Source organism: Pleurodeles waltl, chromosome 6 (assembly GCF_031143425.1).
Source record: "Pleurodeles waltl isolate 20211129_DDA chromosome 6, aPleWal1.hap1.20221129, whole genome shotgun sequence".
Classification (NCBI taxonomy): Eukaryota; Metazoa; Chordata; class Amphibia; order Caudata; family Salamandridae; genus Pleurodeles; species Pleurodeles waltl.
In genome coordinates, this window is record NC_090445.1 from 1419957472 (window position 1) to 1419972409 (window position 14938).

Below are 14938 nucleotides of genomic sequence, written 5' to 3' on the forward strand. Positions count from 1 at the left end.
AGCAGTTTGCACATTATCACAAATACGAATATTAGTCAATGACACAACTTTCAAAACATTAACATACATATATGAGACTGAGAATGGCAGCGACCTGACCTACTGTGCTGGACATCAGGAAGTGACCTAACTCAGCCGGCAGATGTCGTCATGGTGGTAGGTGGTCACAACTGCAGTGGACATTGCCATTGGAACACATTGCTGCCAATGGCGATGTTCGCCGGTGGTGACGGTTCTGTATGTGACGGATGTGACCGGCATCTCATTCTTCATGCCTCCCTTGACTCCTGACACTGCTGCCAGCAAGACCTCCATGACCAGAGCTGCTGTGTACTGCCTCTGGGAGCAATCATGCTATGTCCTGCATGTGATAGGGCCCCTGCCTTCTCGGCTGATGAACTAGACAAGCATGTGGAGGAGGTCCTGCCTCTGTATGAACAGCTCTATGGTGCACCAGAGGAGGAGCAGGAGAGCAGGTAAGTGCACTGCAATACCAATGTTTGAAATTTTGAGTGTATGATAATGTTGATGAAATGTGGTTGAATGAAGAATTGGGGTGATATGTGTGGGTAGATGGACATGTGCACAGGTGTCTAGATGGTTTTCATACCTGAGGTATAGTAGAGAGTGTGTGATGTATGTACCCTGACCATCAAAAAACTGTATACTATGATAAATGAAGGTAGTATTTGAAATAGTTGTATAATTATACCATGTTTGAAGACATGTTTGTGATCTGGTCATATGTTTTCCTGCCAAGACCTGGTACTGGAAATGCATGTTGTATGCCTGACTTCACTTCACACATGTCCTGTCTGCAGATGGTAATTCCACATAGAAGGGGACGTTGGAGGAAGTGTATGTATGGCTACTTGCATAAAAAACTTCTGTTTTACCCTTCTTGTTTTGGGATGGTGCATGTGGACATGCCTTTCTTCTCTTGTCTGTGTCATCCATGCAGGTCAATGCCCACCAGAAAAAGGGGCTCTGGCGTGCCATCCCCAAGAAAATACAGACCCCGGGGGTCCACAGCCAGCAGAGCACCCACTGTAGGAAGCGGTGGGAGGACCTGAGAAACTGGGCTCTGGGGACCCACCGAGGCTCACCTTTGGATGTCCTCCCAAGGAGGAAGGGGTGCCTGTCGGACCTTGATCCCCCCCTAATGGCCGCATGTTGGCAGTGGCCTACCTTGATTTGGATGGGCGTTTGAGGGCAGCACATCAGCCACAAGGGGGTAAGTACTGACTTAAAACATTTTCATCCCTATGCCTGGTCAGTGTATGAAGTGATATAATCTAAGCTGTGACAATGTGGTAAGTACAAAGGGTCAAATATCTCCAAGGAACACATAGATGTAAAGTCCTCGACATTGGTACACAGGTGTGCACATACAATTGTGTATCGGGACATATTACTCTCCTATGCTATCCCTTCTGTACAAAAGCATATGAGTAAAGCACATGTGACTGTGTCATATGTGTACCAATATACTGCCATATATACTCTGCTAGTTTTTCCTTCCCACCTACAGATCCATACTCCTATTATGATGATGGTAAGTTGTTCAGGTCTTTGCCCTCTGTCCATTCCAATGCACCTTGATCTATATCTATGTGCAACATAGTCTGACAAGTTGTAGTCATATCTACTTTTCATGAGGTTTCCGAGTGACAACTTCATGTGAGGCTTTGATGTCCATCTGACATTTCACATGCCATACTTGCTAAACTTACTCAGAGCTGTTAGGAGGTGAACCCATTTGGTAAGTGAGAGCTGTACATTGGACCCTGTAAGGTCTCATCTGAGTGGACATCCTGCATGTTAGAAAACATGGAGGTATTTCTAGACTACTATTGCAACACATGCATTGTTATCAGAGCTTTGACTGTTAGTACCATGTACAATGGTTTTAGAATGGTAACTGGCTACACAGATATTTCCTTATTCGTTGTGAGGTGGGCATGCTAAATAGGCTGAAACATCTTAATAACAGTTAAATTATTCACAGGATTTTGCCAAAATTATGTGTACATTGTAAGTTTCTGTCAGCAATAAACATTGTAATGTATCATAGACATGCTTTCTTTTGCTATATTGCATATGTTTTGATTGCTTTTAGTATGGAAACCTATTGTTTGCATTTACTACATTGTGGTGCAGATGTTGTGGTTCACATTCACATGTGGGTGGAATGGTATGTGTAGTCAGTCATTTGGCTAGCCTCAAGGTGTATGTCTCTATCATGGTATCCTTAGATGTGGTTTCATGTCATTGACAAATTCAATACAGATGTAAGACTACTCATGTCTGAATTGTGGATAGTGATGTTGCCAATCAAATATTTGGCTATTGTGATACGTTGTACTGTATGTGACCTGCATACACGTGACAGGTGTCCATTATATTTAAGGATTAGTTATGCTACCTGTGGTTTTCTTTGGGTTAATGCTACAGGATAATTAGGCCCCTATGAGTGTGCAAGGCTTTGTTTACAAGTGGAGAATGACTAAGATGAGAAGGACAAAAAAGTATGTATCGTCTTTTCCTACATCACTATTGGTACATGTGTTAATGGCATGTGTTTAGACTCTATCATACTCCAAATTAGAAAAAGCTAAATATAGTGGTTGCATGTTTACAATTTTAAATTGTGAAGGATTGTAAGCTCTGTGACATGAAATGGTTTTGGCTTGTATGCAACATGCTGTGTTGTGTTTGGCATATGATAAGGTTCCTTTCCTGGTACATAACATCAGGTAATAATGTAGGTATGTGTGGATTTTGTGTATGTGTGATGTGGAAATGAATGTTACTACTATTTCCCATTGCTTTATTGTTGGTTGACTATGTTGCTGTGGATAGGGAGCCTGAGCCATGTCGTCAAGTCAGATTGTCATTGAATAGTAAGTGTGATAGCTCTACTGATATGATGGTATAGTAGGTGTGCGATAAGTGGCTTAGCTGGTGTGTGACTTTGTTGTCATGTAGGGGTGTAGATATTAGCTTGTTGTGACATGATGTTGGCACTAACCTGTTACTACCTAGGGGTGTAGTACAACTGGTGTAATGTGAATGATGTGTGGAGTGTAATGTTAGTGTCTGAAAAAAATGTGATGTACCTACCTCTCTTCCTGTTTTCCAGCATCAGCATCATCAGGTGAAGGAGATGGGGCACAGCTGAGTGGGGAAGCTGCTGGCCACAGGACCTCACGTCATAAAACCCCTGACACTGAGGGACCCAGTGGCCTTGAGGGTGAGGGGAGTGCCATGGAGGAGACCGGATCTACCTCATCATCTTCAGAATTCTCCTCTGTGGACACTCCCTGGTGGTGGCGGACCCATCTGGGAACACCCCAGCACCACATCTGTCCACAACCACCCTTTCTACCACTGCCTTCCCTGTAGCTCCCCACCCAGTTGGCCATGCCCGCTCACCCAAGGGGGTGGGGTCTCCTTTGCCACAAGCACCTCTGCCCCAGCCCCTGTTAGCCCTGCTGCCCTCAGCAAGGAGGCGAATGAGGTCCATCTCTGTGGGTTAGTCGACCCACAGAGATGCACCACTGCACTGTGAATGCCACCCAGGGACTGGCAAATCAAATCCAACAAAGTAATGCATTCCTGGAGGGCATTCACGGTGCAGTGGCTGGCCTACAGAGATCCTTTCAGGCTCTGGCCTCCAAACTGATGGCAGCCAGCCAGTCACCCTTTGTCTACCGTCCCCCCTCCACCTTCCTGTTCACAATTCCAAAACCTCTTCCCCGACCCAGCCAAAGCACACAAACAGGCAGGCATGCATCCACCTCAACATTCAAGGGTAGCACAGACTAACCAAAGCACCACAAGACAGACCACCAGTATACACACAAGCAACATTCAGATGCACACACAGCAACAGTCACAACCTGCCCTGACACCCCCACCACCCCCTGAATCACAGCAGCAAACCAGACAGACTTGCAGACACAACACCAACATTCACAGTTCCAGTCACTTCACCTATCCTACCCACAGACAGCACCCAGTGGACCCTTAGACATCCACCCCAGACAGTATACCTGCAGACACCACAACCACTGACACTCCTACATGCAGCACATCCACCATACCTACAGTCATCACCCCAACAGAAAGCTATGGACCCACCACAGCATCTCCCAGCATCTCCACCCCCTCAGCCCAAAACACATAAACACCCTTACTCACCCACCCAACAGAGTAACAAAGACATCCACACCAACACCTTATACAGCCACTCCCTCTCCTTCCACACCCAAATCCTTCTGCTCTGCCCATCCCCAAGTGTGGGAAAAATCTTTCCTTTCTAAGTTTGCCCTTTTTCCCTTCTCCTCTCCCCCGTGAAACCCCTAAATGTGCTGTTATGCTCCCCAAGTCCATCCTTTCCACCTCCAGGGCCTCTCCTCCCCCCTACAATTACCCATGCCTCACCCCTGCTAAGAAGTCTACTCCTTCCATTAAGACCCACCCCTCCACCAAGCATAAACCTGAACCCCCAAGCCAAATCCCAAAGCTCTCACTTCCAAGCCTAAGCCCAACCGCCACCAACACCTCGTTCACATAATCCCTGAGGTGCCTGCCTGCCCACTTGATGGTCGTACCTGTGGATGGAAGTCAGGAGTCAAGTTTGGGCAATAATTTGTGCCTTTGGTGTACAAACCACATTGTATGGACTGGCCTAAGGCCTGTGACTTACTTTTAAATTATTTTTTCAATACATATTTAAACCAAACAGTTGTTGATTTCCTGGTAACGTCTTTGTCCTGCATATCTTTTCCTAGTTTAGAGTTGTTCCTGGCTGACATTGGTTGTGTGTCAGTACTTGTGTGTGTGTGCTGCTTGTGCTTTTTGTATTGTTTGGGCCGTATGTGAGGGTGTGTGCAGTGCTTTTGTCCCCCAGGGATAGGGTGTGTGTTTTGTGATGAGCATGTGTATGTAGGAAATGCATTGTTGTCATGGTATTGAGTGGTGTTGATATGTGTTTGTTGTGGTGTGTGGCTTTGTGTGCTTTGACTGTGTGAGTATATGTGTTTTGTGCATGTGATGATAGGTACAATGTGCTGTGTGTTGATTGGTAAGTTGTCTGATTGTGTAATTATGTGTACCTGTTCCCTGTTGGTTGTATGTGTTATGTGTCCCTGGGTTGTGTCTGTTGTGAGTACTTGCCAGTGTGTTGACGATGGTGCAGTTATGGTGTTGTTGTGTCATATTGCGGTGTTGTGTGTCATTGTGTGAGGTGGGGCCTGTGCTGTGTATCTGTGTGTGTGTGTCTTTTTGATGTGTGTGTGTGCTGGCTGTGGTATGTGTACTGTGTATGTGCGGTTGTCTGTGTGGCTGTATGTGAGTGTGCATGTCAGTGTACAGTTACATGTGAGTGTTGCCCTCACACCCCCTTCCCAATTGTATGTTGTATAAGTGTACAAAATTAACAAGATGCAACAGTAACAGCTAAGGGGGTGTATTGACAGTGGCTGTCTTCATCGTTGGCAAAGATTCCAAAGTCTTTGGGCGAGCAGGAGTAGTGGGATCACGATTAGTTATGGCAGATCCAGACATGTATGGCTTCCTAAAGGTGAGTGTCTCCTTTTATTGAGTTTGTTTCCGTCAGCATTTCTGTGGTGGTGTGACCACAACAGGATTGGTGGTGGTTTGCAGCCTTGCAATATGTCCTTCAGTCGTCCGTGGTGGTCTGTCCACAGTAGCAGTGCTGGCGGTTCTTTGGTTGTATTCTATAGAGAAGACCGCCAAAGTCATAATTTGGTGGTCTTCTCCAACAGCCTGTTGGCGGTCTGACTGGCAAAAACGTGTAATGAGGCCCTCTGCGTCAATTTTTTCCATGGGCCCATGTGCCTTTTAGAACACATCTCTCTGAGATGATTGGAAGCTAAAAAAACTGTAAAATGAGGTCTTGACAAAGATCAAAAATAGAATGCACAAGTCAAATATACCTAATGCTCCCACCTGTGTGCACTTTGTTGGTTGAATTACCTTTCAATTTAAATATTTCAAATTCATTGAATGTGGGTTCATCTCTCTCTTCTGAGTTAGTGGTCTGGTTTCCTCTGCTGATGCTTGTCGCCAAATAGCTGCAGATGTATTTTTCAGAGAGGTCTATCTTTTCATGAATATTATTGCTGGACAGATTACAGTCAGAAGTGGGTATCCTAGCATGGCAGCAGGAGATGACTGCCTTGCAGCCCATGACAACGTTCCCAGAGAATATCTGATGTAATGCAAATCCATCAGGACTCACCCAGTTTTATTAAAACAACACATCACAACAGTTTTTCTCTCTGTTGCTTTGATTCAAAGCTTGTTGAGAAAAATAATTGCCAGTCCCTAAAATTGATTGCTGGTGGGCACCACCTACGAGTACCTGCTCAAGTTAAGCACTGCTTGCTCTAGTATTATTTTGAAATAGTTCAATAAGAAAAGAAGAGTAATCCTTAGGTTATTACAAATGCAATTATTTTTTCAATTGTATGGTGCACATCTCCAAACATACAATCTAATATTGGTATGTATAAGGTTGTGATTCTATTAAAAAAAACAATATTTTAGAAGAGTGGGGTATGGAAAAAATCTTCTGGTGCAGGGCTTATCTTCCACAAATTGATTTCACAATAATGGAACTGGAACCTTAAAGGTCTTTACTGGGGCACTGGACTGCTATGTTAATTTATTTTGCTAGTATCACAGTATATGTACCCCCAACTGAATATTTTTTTGCTGCAATTCAACACCTTAGGCGTTTCTGATTTTCACACAGTAGGATTGTTAAAGCAATTGCCTTGAAACAATGGAGAAACTTCCCTTGATTTCCTATTGCTTTCCTGAATTAGCTCTGTAAAGTTTATTATCCTCAATCTTCACCTGGACACGTGAGAAATGTGCTTGGTGAACATCTAACCTGATAGTGATGTTACTGTAGAGTCAGATACCCCACACATATATAGTGGGGATCAATGATACAGTAATGAAGTAAACAATATCGTTGACAAAAATATTATGTCAAAAATATTGTTTCCACAATATCATGTTCTGGACAGTAATACCATCCAAAACATACAAAAATATTGTTTTCATATATATATATATATATATATATATATATATACATATATATACACACATATTTATATATATTATATATACACATATATATATATACACACACACACACACACATATATATATATGTATATATATATATATGTGCATATATATTTATATGATTATATAATAATGACATTGGAAGTTACTTCATTAGATACGAGTATTAATCATGATTATGGCCTTTGAGCAGTTCAATACTATTTGAAGGAAAGACCACTTAGGGTGCTAGAGCATACCAGAATGCTGTTGACAATAATCGATTGGTGCCTTGAGAATAATTTATTTTTGTTTGAAAAAAAGATATATCGGCCAATACGAGGGACTGCAATGGGGACCTGCTTTGCTCCCAGCTATGCATGTTTGCACATGTGCTGGTGGGAGGAGCAGGTGCTCATGCGGGATCAAACGCCTTTCGACACTGATAGGATAATTTGTTGGCTACAATTCATAGATAATATTTTTGTTGCCTGGAAGGGCACAATGGAATCTGCATTAAACATTGTTGAGGTGATAAATAAGAATGATCTTAACCTCAGATTTTCTGAAATCATTAGCATGAATCAAGTGGAATTCATAGACCTGCAGGTATATGAAAATAAAAACAGATTACAGCAAATATTATTCAGAAAACCCACTGCAGGGAATTCTTTGTTGCATGCCTCTAGCTTTCACCCTAAACACACTATTAAAACTATTATTTATGGAAAAATGTCAAAAGTGAAACATAACATGAGTGAGATGGTGGATTGGCAAATTAGCAAGATGGAAATTGCCAAAAGATGTAGAAAGAGAGGTTACAATGAGAGTGTGATCAGTACAGCAATCAACAAGGTGGATGGTAACAGCAGAGAGTTGATATTGTTTGGTGGTGAAAAAAGCAGAAATAAAGATAAACCACAAGACAGATTGATTACAACACACAACAATCAACATAAAAAAATAAAGGGCTTTCCAGAATCTACATAGGAAGGCATTGAAATTGGATGACATATTAGGGCCCATGCTCCAGAAAATCCTCAAATTACATTTAGGAGAGCATTCTCCTCGAGGGACTACCTAGTTTGCAATCATCCTGAAATGAGGACATCTCCCATTTGGTTAAAGAAAAATGGGTTTCATATGTGTCAGAGGTGTAAAGCCTGTAAATATGGGATCAATATAGATGAAGTAGAGACACCATTCAGTAGCTCAGCCCTTAAGACCAGGGGTCCCTTCCGTTGCAAAACTGAATTTGTAGTTTATGTATTAAGGTGCCAGTGTGGACTACAATATGTAAGTAGCACCAAACTGCAAGTTCATAAAAGAATATTACAACATTTATGAGCCATCAGTAATAAGCAACATTTATATTCCATGGCCAGGCACATTACAGAGTTTCATGGCGGGGATGAGATGGGTATGAAATATTTTGTAATAGATGCAGTACCCTTGCAACCAAGAGAGGGAATTAGAGAAATTAAACTGAGGCAGCTAGAGAGCAGATGTATACTCACATTAGATACTAAGATACTGAATAGTCTCAATTTTGAAGAGGAATTGTTCACTTTTTTATATGATTTTTTTTATTGGTTACATTTAAGATGTGCACTTAGTTATCTGACAACAAGTTGTGTAGTATGAATGGGTCCAGGGCGAAGCTGATAGGAACTAGGGATACGTCTTTTGCTATGAAGTATGCTTGATTGATATATTGGCCCACTTGGGTGTAATGATTTTGATTATTATTTTCACCACTATGTGATACGAGTTGGGATTGTAATGATTATGAAAGCAAAGGGGGATAGAAATATGTGGCCAAATATAATATGATTTTGAAGGAAATTGACTAAACGATTCACTTGTTCACCCATTTGGGTAAGACAGCCAATAACAGTTATTATGCCACTGGCGTTATAATGTGATAGAATGAATTAAGTTAATTTATTATTTTAACAGGAAAATGTTATAAGTGACTGATGAAATATCGCCACAATGTAACCCTTATATGAGAAATAGATCACAGAATGTAGTTCAAGAATTGAACAACTACATTAGACTGCTAAACAAATTTTCGAAAACAGTGTTTAACAAGTGATAGACATTTAATTTGAACAATTCTTTGTATGAAAATGCAATAACAATGAATAACGAACTTCAGGTATTGTAGTACATTGAAGGATTGAATTTAAAACAATATTTGGGTCAGAAAAAGCCAGCATCCATGCAACCAAGTGTTTTGTTTATGTTTATGTTATTATTAGTGTTTATAGCACTTTAATTAATGGGAAAAGTTACTCTGGTGCGTCATGTGATCACGGCCAGTTGTGAGGTCGCAACGCGTAATGGCGGACAGCTGCATGGAATGAACAAAGCAAAAATACACTCCAGTGGGTTTGTGGCTCTTCTTTGATTGACAAACATTCAATCTGGGCAAACTGCTATTAAAAGCCGCTCCCTGCTTGAGCAATGCCGACTTACACAGGACGTGGTGAGCTAGCTTGAGCCATGGGGGCCTTCAGGCTCCCCTGCAGTCCTGTCACTCTGTCGCTCTCTTCCATCCCATTACGGGATGGATGAGAGAGAGGGAGAGAAATGGTCATTGCAATGGTCTCTCCATGCAATGACCCCAAAACAAAAAGCAGTTACCTCTGGCATAATGGTTAAGGTCACAGACCCTCACACTGAAGGTTGAGGGTTCTAGTCCAGGTGTCTTTGTGGTCATTACCCTATTTTAATTTATTTGAAACTTTAAAAGTTTAAGGTTCATACTAAAAGGTGATATCACTCTTTTTAATTGACAAATACATTTTTATTTTCGATGTGTCCACAAATATCTCATTCTAAGCATATCATTTAACAAAGACTAAACAACTCACTATCTCTTTCCCTCTCACTTTCTTTCTCTTTCTCCCAATTTCTCTTTTTCAATCTTTCACCCACTCACTCACCCACTCAGACCCTTACGCACCCACTCACAGACTCACTTACATCCTCTAGCAGCCTCTCACAGACCCACTCAGTCACACACCCACTCACAGACAAACTCAGACTCTCACACACCCAGTCACAGACCAACTGAAACCCTCACACATCAACTAACAGACCCACATGGAACACTGATGCACCTAGTAAGACACTGATGCACCCACTCTCATCCCCAGACAGACACTTATGCACCTACTCACAGACCCACTCACACTCTCACACACCCACTCACAGACCCACTGAAAATCTCACGCACCCTCTCACAGACCAACACAAACACTAACACACCCACTGAGACACTGATGCACCCACTCTCTCACCCAGACAGACACTGTCACAGCCACTCTCACCCCCAGATACACCCTCTCACACCTATTCTCACACCCAGAGAGACAGGCCGTGGCCAACTTCTGCCACACATGACCAAAGGGGCATGCACAGTGTGGGGTTGGGTGGTTAGGGGAGTTGGCCGCAGGATCTGGCCAAGGTGCCCACTGCAGCTGCACACGGTCCAAGGCTGTGCATGGCAGTGGTTGGATTAACATATAGTAATGAAAATTACTTTACATTAAAAAAACATTGAAATTCACTGAAAAAAAACCAAATGTTACAGAGACGTTAAAGTTTGGCTCACATTTTAAACATACCAAACCATAGAAATCACCGGTTATAGCTAGAGTCATCTCAAGTAACTATAACTCATGCCCTAATGTAACTATAATTGGTACCCTAACCATACACTGCTAATTACAGCACAAATCACAACACTTATGACATCTTTGATAACATCATTGATAATTTCACTGTAACATCTGCAGTAAAATTATTGATCAGATTTCTGTGCATGGCAGGGGCAAGTGTTATAGTTACCTTAGGGCACGATTTATAGTAACTTGAGATAACTAACTATAACTGGTGAATTTATATGAATATAAATAAATATATATAAATCTTCAACAGATGGACAGATGGCCATCTGATGGCTGCACCGATCCCGTTGGTTGAATCCCAATATCGAAATAAACTCACATCCAGCAAGCTCGAATATGGTTCTTAAATTTATTTCTTAATGTAGGTAACACAGTGTCCTGAAATGCGATGTCAACGCGTTTCGGCAGAACGCCTTCTACTGGACAAATCTGGCTGCAAAGCCGGCATCGTTTAAGTGCAAATTAACAGTCCTTCATCTATTTCCATAGCATAACAATGTGAACTAAAGCGGCCGCCATCTTAAAACATGCTAAAATCTATAGTTATATTTTAAATTCCACAATTAATACGGGGATCACCTATATTCTTTGGAATATTTTAAGAAATTTTCAATTAGTTAGACATGGATATCTTTTGAATGTAACTTAAGATAACCCAAATAGACAATACATAATTTTAATTTTAATTAGGTCTGATGTCAATCATAAGTTGCCTGTTCAATAAATAGTAATGCATATAATTTATCATCAATTCATCAATCTCATATATGTTGCAAAGTGTTAAAAACTGCTGTACAGAATCTATTACTACACATGAATCGATCCTGAAAATAGATGGATTATGAGAAATTGGATATAACAACCTATCATAAAAAATTATTCTTATAATTAATCCTTTCTAAAAAAATCCCCATAAAAGACATTTTTTAAAAGGAACTTTTTCAGTAAAAAATCACTATTACAATTATTAAATGATTATAAAGCAATTAATTAGTTACTTATCCAAATCTCAATTATCATGCACCAATTCCTTGATATATAATTTTCTGTATGTAACAACAGTCACTTATACTATATTTATATTGCAATCTCTTCTATATCATCAAAGCGACCTCATATTGTAATGGGTCTCCATATCTAAAAAACATTCAGTCAATTATGATCTACCGTATTTATCTGTATAATGCGTTGCTCTATAGATGCATGTTATTGATCTATGTTTAAAACAAGGCCTAGGTTTAAAGTGCTAAGTGCTAAGTAATACAATAACAATATGTGCAAAACGTGCATATAAAGTGCAACTAAATATTAAAAAACAATAATATTGTTAAAAAGATTGTATTTGTTGCTTTCTCTTCAATCCTATATCCTGTGAATATATATGTAACTTCTGTTCTCTGCATTTATTAAATTATAAGGAAGAAGTTATCCTAAACCTGATTACAAATAAAGACCTATAAGTTCATAAGAAGGTCTATAAGTTCATAGAAATGGCCATTTTTCGACATAACTCCTAAGAGTCCAATTGAAAAGAGAGGTAAGTATAGAAAATTGTTGCTCCTCTGGAATTTTTGATAATGGTAATTTTCTCATCTCCCTTCATAGACATCATTATGGTCATAAAATAATATAATATTCACCGTATTGCTTACAGGGTTAAAAAAACATTCAGAAACTCTTCCTATGTTCAAGCTCAGCGCAATTAAGGGTTAGAGTGTCATCTGAGATGGACATAAAGCTCAGCATCAAGATTATGCCCCCAAGGAGATTCAGAACCCAATAATAAAATCATCTTCGATTCCGTTTGTCTGAGCTCTAATGTTCTATTTCCGGCTCTAGGATTATTTTTGATGGATTTAATACCATAAAAAGATAATGTACTGCAATCTCCTTTATGTATGTCCCAAAAGTGTTTAGCCAAGGGGTAGGTCCTATCCTGATTTTTGATGGCTCTAAAATGTTGTAGGAATCTGACTTTTAGCTTGTGAATAGTGCTCCCAATATACTTCTTATGACATCCACATTCAATAACATAGATCACAAATTCCGTGTCGCATGTGATTCGATCTTTAATTTCACACTGGCGACCATCAAAAGTTTGATACTTTTGCATGTTATGGGCATACTTACAGGCCTTACAATGGCCACATTTCCAAAATCCCAAACTTTTTTGGCTCAACCAGGATGTATTCACTTTCATCGAGAAATAACTTCTGGTCAGATAGTCTCCCAGTGAGCGCGCTTTGCGAAAAGTTATGGACGGATGTGCACCTATATTATCCCTAATGATGGGATCATTCTGTAAGATGTGCCAGTTTTTTTGAAGTATAGTTCTTAATGAATCATGTTGTTGATTGTACTGAAAGAATATTCTAGGTGGTGATTGTTTGAACTCACTATTGGTTGCTGTGTTATTAAAAAGTAACTCATCTCTACTTTTGTTTTTAACCCTGTGCTGTGCATCCATCAAAATTTTGAGAGGATAACCTCTACTTAGAAATCTCTCTACCATTGCCCTGGCTTCAAATTTATATCTATTTTCATCCGAATATATCCTGCGAGCCCGCAGTAACTGACTATAGGGTATGCTCCATTTTAATGCCATAGGATGTCCACTATTGGCATGCAATATGGAGTTGCAGGCCGTGGGCTTGCGATATATAGTGGTCTCTAGATGATCATTTTCTACTTTTAATAGAACATCTAGAAATGCAATGGTGTCTCTGCTAAAAATGGCATCCAAATGGATATTAAATTGATTGTTGTTTAGTACACTTATATATTCCAGCAATAGTTGTTCTGTGCCATCCCAGATAATAAACAAATGATCGATATAGCGTACCCACAGTACCACTCTGTCCATATAGATGTTATTGTGGTCAGATCAGGCCACCTCTTTCTCCCACCAGCCCATATATAAATTGGCATATGTCGGAGCAAAGGATGCCCCCATAGCTGTCCCTTGTTTTTGTAAAAAACATTAATTATCAAAAAGGAACAAGTTATGGGTTAAGCAAAATTGTAGCATGGATAAGAGCATGTTAGTATGTTCGAGAAATTCTATAGGCCGTGTTTGTAAGAAGTACCTACATGCCTGTAACCCATACTAATGTTTAATAGAGGCATACAGAGATGCTACATCCATGGTGACCAGTAGATAGTCTTTATGCCATGGGATGTGATGTATCTTGGCTAAAAAATCATTGGTGTCACATAGATATGAAGGTAATTCTGTAACAAAAGTACATAAAAACAGATCTAAGTACCGCAAGGTATTTTCAAGCAGCGACTGTTTCATGCTGACTATTGGTCTACCTGGAGGATCTGTCTTATTCTTATGAATTTTAGGCAGAAAATAAATGCATGGAATTTTCGGATAATAAATTTTTAAATACATAAACTCATCATAATCCATCAGTTGCTTAGTGTACCACTCATTAAGCATCTTATGATATATCGCTTGATATTGAGTTGCAGGATTGATCGATACTTTTTCATAGTGATCTGTATTCATCAATTGTCGAAGTGCTTCTTTGATATAATCAGTTGTATCCATTATAACAATATTACCACCCTTATCAGAGGGTTTGATGACAATTGTGGTGTTAGATTTCAGTGTGTTTAAGTCTTTCCAATCTTGTTGAGTAAAGTTGGATCTGCTCATCATTCTCGATGTCTTGGATAAGCCTTTTCTGCAAAATTTGTCAATATCATTAATTACAAGTTCGTGAAACGTGTCTATCAAATTTCCACTAGGTAATGGAGGATTGAATCTACTCTGCAATTTTAGATGGCTATTGTCACAAAGATTGGTTATAAATCCCATCTCATTGAGTGTAGTGGTACTGTTGTTCGTATCATCATATAAAGAACATCCAGCTTCATTACTTTCACTTGCTAACTCATTGATGGCTATCAATTGTGGGCTGTCAACAATATTGAATCCAGAGGCCACATATATATGTATATATACACACACATACATATATATTATATATATATATATATATATACTGTTCAAAGCAATAGATGTTAAATATTATAATATATAAAGTAATATAATATAAAGTAAATAAATCCCACTATGGGGCCAATTACGACTTCAGCGGTCGAACTTCCGATAGGAAGGTTGC